The 5,218-nt window shown below is 46.5% G+C and overlaps 1 non-coding gene across 1 annotated transcript; it reads right to left on the reverse strand.

Annotated features, from left to right (window-relative positions):
- Positions 1 to 700: 700 nt before the first annotated feature.
- LOC119943108 lies at positions 701 to 838 on the reverse strand. Its single transcript, XR_005455588.1, has one exon. It is a non-coding gene; the product is annotated as a small nucleolar RNA SNORA7 (small nucleolar RNA).
- Between the last annotated feature and the right edge of the window lie 4,380 nt (positions 839 to 5,218).

The raw sequence follows: 5,218 nt of genomic DNA on the forward strand, positions 1-5,218 counted from the left end.
ATACTAAGCACTTAACAAATACCTTGACAGAAGCAGCGTGGCTCAGTGGAAAGAGCCTGGGCTTTGGAGTCAGAGGTCATGGGTTCAAATCCCGGCTCCACCACTTCATTCACTCAGTCGTTCATTCACCACTTGTCAGCTGTGTGACTTTGGGCAAGTTACTTCACTTCTCTGGGCCTCAGTTACCTCATCTGTAAAGTGGGGATGAAGACTGTGAGCCCCCCGTGGCACAAGCTGATCACCTTGTAACTTCCCCAGCGCTTAGAACAGTACCTTGCACATAGTAAGCACTAAATAAATGCTATCATTATTTATTATTATTAAATACCATAAAAAAAATGTCTTCCTGCTAAACCACCTGAGTTTGGATTTTGGATAGTGAATCGACCTCTCTTTTTCTCCCAAAGAGTCTCCGGTCCAGACTTTTCATAAACTCCCTCTCTTGATTTGAGTTAGCTCCGCCTGACTCCTCTGTTGTTGTCTTATGCGGTCGAATCAGTTTCGACCCAAAACGACGCCAAGGATACATCTCTTCCAGAAGGCCCCAGCTCCATCTGCAATCGCTCTGTTAGTGGATCCAGAGAGTTTTCTTGGTAATAGTACAAAAGTGATTTATCATTGCCTCTTTCTGCTCAATCAACTTGAGTCTCTGCCCTCGATTCTCTCCCATGCCGCTGCTGCCTAGCATAGGTGAGTTTTGATTTGTAACAGATTGCCTTCCACTTGCTAGCCACTGGCTAAGCTAGGAATGGAATGGGTAGGCCTCTGCTTGACTCTCCCTCCGGTAGTCGAGACTGGTAGAGGACTGGAAACTGTCCAGGTGCCACCCTGAGAGGGGTCTGGCTCCTCTAAGTGGCCTACAATCTCTGGGTTACCTGAGGAAAGCTAAACCCTTCTCCAGCCAGCCGATCTACTGGCCTTCACCTCTGACCCTGCAGGAGGCAAGGTGCTTTGTAATGTTTTCTACTGATGCCATCAGTGATTCTTCCACTGTCAGAGGGTCTCCCCCACCTTCCAGATCTGCCCCCTGACCTGTAATAGACCCCTTTCTCCCTGCCAGGGGCAGAGGGTGAAGGGGAGGGGGAATCCAAGTTAGCATGGACTAGAACTGGAGAGCCAGACACTTGTGACTCCACAATAATAATAACTGTGCTATTTGTTAAGCGCTTACTATGTGACAGGCACTGTTCTAAGCATTGGGGTAGATACAAGAGAATCCGGTGGGACACAGTGCCTGTCCCACATGGGGCTCACAGTCTTGATCCCCAATTACAGATGAGGGAACTGAGGCCCAGAGAAGTGAAATGACTTGCCCAAGGTCATACAGCAGACAAGTGTTAGAGCCAGGATTAGAACCCAGGTCCTTCTGAGTCCCTAGACTGTGCTCTATCCACTAGGCCTTGCTGCTTCTCACACAGAGTGATGTGATGATGTCATATAGAACATTTGGTGAACTCCCCCAACAAGAACCTCCATCATTTCAAGCACTCAGTTAATGGTATTCACTGATATTCATTTATTTCTATTCCTGTCTGTCTCCCCTTCTAGACTGAAAACTCACTGTGGGCAGCAATGTGTCTGCTTATTATAATGTACTCTCTCAAGCGTTTAGTACAATACTTTGCACCCAGTAAGTGCTCAATAAATACATTTGAATGAATGAATGAATCTCCCTCTGTAGAACAAGAAGGGACTACTTTTATGTCCTTTGCCTTGAAGATCAAGTGATCAATCCATGGTATTTATTGACTGCTTACTGTGTGCAGAGCACTGTACTAAGCACTAGGGAGAATACAATTAGAATGGTGTTTGGCACATAGGAAGCGCTTAACAAATACCATCATTATTATTTTTACAATCCAACAGAGGTGACAAATACATTCCCTGCCCACAATCTGCTCACAGTCTAGAGCAGAAGACAAATGTTAATATAAATAAAGATATGACGGATGCGTCCATAAGTTCCGCGGGACTGAAGGAGGGGTGAATAAGAGGTGCCAGCCCAAGTGCGGAGTTGTCCCGAGGTGACCCTGGGGTACCGGCCATCTCAAGGTCAAAAGCTATCTCATGACCACCTGAGCGAGCAGGCGGAACTCAGAAGTGAGAGTGGGATACCGCCCCAACGACCAAATTTGCTAGATTGACAACCCAAGCCGGGAATACAGAAGGTGTCCCTCGCCCCCCATCCCCCGGTGCCAATCAAATTAGGTATGGAGGGGAGGGGAGGGCAGAGATTGGATAGACTGAGGCAGGAAGCTGGAATGGCCTAGGGACACAGGCGATAAATACCTGTCACCTCTGACCTTTAAGGTCAGAACACCAAGACACACAGCAACAGGAGGAGCAGCAGCAGCAGCAGCAGCAGCAGCAGCAACCCACGTGTCTTTCTCTGACCAGAAGGTCAGATGCCCGCTCTGCAACCAGAACAACACACTGAGGCAAGGGCCGCGGGACAGGTCTCGTGGGTGGGACCCAGGTACCCCGCTGCTGATGGGAATCATGAGTGGATTCCTCCCATGTAGGGAGAGCACATGGTGAGAGCTAGCCGCCCACCACGTGCACGGGTAATGGACTGAATTCTTCCCATGTGGGAAAGTAAGTGGATTCTTCCCAAGTGGGAAGTGCACATGGGTGAGAGCTAGCCGCCTCACCCACACGCGATTAACGTATGATTGTGTTCCTCCCACGTAGGGAAGCTCTGATACTGCTAATTGATTATATTCCTCCCGAACGGGAAGTTCAATCCATTGTGCCTAAACAATTACATAAATTCAATTCGCCTCGCGGAATAAATTTTATATAAACTCAGGCTTTCCGTCCCCAGCCTCTCTCTCTCTCTCTCTCGCCTCGCCGATCACTGAACGAACCCGTCCCCGGACAACGGGTGACATAAAAGGAGTGCGGAATCAAGTCTAGAAACCCTGATCCTGATCAAATCAAGACCCAACCATCACCCAAAAGCTTGGACTGAATTCATACACAACTTTATGAGAAGATTCTGAAGATGTTTGACCTCTGGGTTTCATGTTGCTTCTCTTGCATTTTACATGCACCAGAGGAGTCTTCCCCTGCCTCCAGAAATGGAAAAGTTGCAGTTAGCATGAGAAAGTTGTTCTTTTTTTTCCTCACCCTGATTGAGGCAAGAGGCTGGGGAGTTTTGTGGGGAATAATAGGGACAGGGGAGAAGACAGAATTTTCACCCAAGTTTTCCAGATTGAGGAAAACTGAATAGTTTAGGTATTTTTCACAGTCAGATAATTGTCTGGTTATTCATTCATTCATTCAATCGTATTTATTGAGCGCTTACTGTGTGCAGAGCACTGTACTAAGCGTTTGGGAAGTACCAGTTGGCAACACACAGAGACAGTCCCTACCCAACAGCGGGCTCACAGTCTAGAAGGGGGAGACAGAGAACAAAACCAAACACATGTACAGAGACTGTGCCTGACCTGATGACCTTATTTCTACCCCAATGCTCAGAACAGTGCTTGACCCGTAGTAAGCACTTAACAAATACCATTTATAATGATGATGATGTTGACAAGGATGATAATAATAATTATTATGGTATTTGAGAAGCAGCGTGGCTTAGTGGAAAGAGCCCAGGCTTGGGAGTCAGAGGTCATGGGTTCTAATCCCCGCTCCACCACTTGTCCACTGTGTGACTTTGGGCAAGTCACTTAACTTCTCTGTGACTCAGTTATCTCATCCGTAAAATGGGGATTAAGGCTGTGAGCCCCACGTGGGACAACCTGATTACCTTGTATCTACCCCAGTGCTTAGAACAGTGCTTAGCACATAGTAAGCACCTAACAAATACTGTAATTATTATTATTATTAAGTGTTTACTATGTGCCAGGCACTGCACTAAGCACTGGTTACAAGAGAATCGGGTTGGACACAGTCCCTGTCCCACGTGGGGCTCACGGACTCGATCCCCATTTTACAGATAACAGAGGCACAGAAAAACCAAGTGATTTGCCCAAGGTCACACAGCAGACAAGTAGCCAAGCTGGGACTAGAACCCATGACCTTCTGACTCCTAGACCTGTGTTCTATCCACTATGCCATGCAGCTTCAAAATAATGGTATTTGTTAAGCTTTTACTTACTATATGCCAGGCACTGTGCTAAACTCTGGGGCAGATACAAGCAAACCGAGTAGGATACAGTCCCTCATTCATTCATTCATTCATTCATTCAATTGTATTTATTGAGCACTTACTGTGTGCAGACCACTGTACTAAATGCTTGTGAAGTACAAGTTGGCAACATATAGAGATGGTCCCTACCCAACAGTGGGCTCACAGTCTAGAAGGGGAGACAGACAACAAAACAAAACATATTAACAAAATAAAATAGAACAGTATCATCCCAAGTGGGACTCACAGTCTCAATCCCCGTTTTCCAGATGAGGTAACTGAGGCACAGAGAAGTGAAGTGACTTACCCAAGGTCACACAGCAGGCAAGTGGTAGAGCCAGGATTAGAGCCCATAGTCTTCTATCTCCCAGGCCCAGGGTCTATCCACCAAACCATGTTGCTTCTAATGACGAAGGAGCAGGATGATGGTGTGATGATGATGGTAGTGATGAGTAGTAATAATAATAATAATGATGGTATTTTGTTAAGTGCTTACTGTGTGCCAAGTGCTCTGCACACAGTAAGCGCTCAATAAATACAACTGATTGATTGATTGCCAAGCACTGTTCCAAGTGCTGAGGTAAATACAAGGTAATCAGGTTGTCCCACGTGGGGCTCACAGTCTTCATCCCCATTTTACAGATGAGGTAACTGAGGCACAGAGAAGTTAAGTGACTTGCCCAAGGTCACACAGCTGACAAGTGGCAGAGGCGGAATTATAACCCATAACCTCTGACTCCCAAGCCCGGGCTCTTTCCACTAAGCCACGCTGCTCAGTATTTATATAATGTACACTGGGGCAGTGCACTGACCTAAAACCTGGGAAAGAACAAAAATACGTAAGTGACTTGTTTCCTGCCGCACCAGATGGCAATTCATTGTTTCCCTCCCTTTCCCAGAAGCTTAAGGTCTCTTTATTCATTCTATCATATTTATTGAGCACTTACTGTGTGTAGAGCACTGTACTAAGTGTTTGGAAAGTACAATTCGGCAACAAATAGAGACAATTCCTACCCAACAACAGGCTCTTTACCAAGGCAGATCCAGAATTTAGAGCAGTGAGGCAAGGCCAAGATA

Source organism: Tachyglossus aculeatus, chromosome 21 (genome assembly GCF_015852505.1).
Source record: "Tachyglossus aculeatus isolate mTacAcu1 chromosome 21, mTacAcu1.pri, whole genome shotgun sequence".
Lineage (NCBI taxonomy): Eukaryota > Metazoa > Chordata > Mammalia > Monotremata > Tachyglossidae > Tachyglossus > Tachyglossus aculeatus.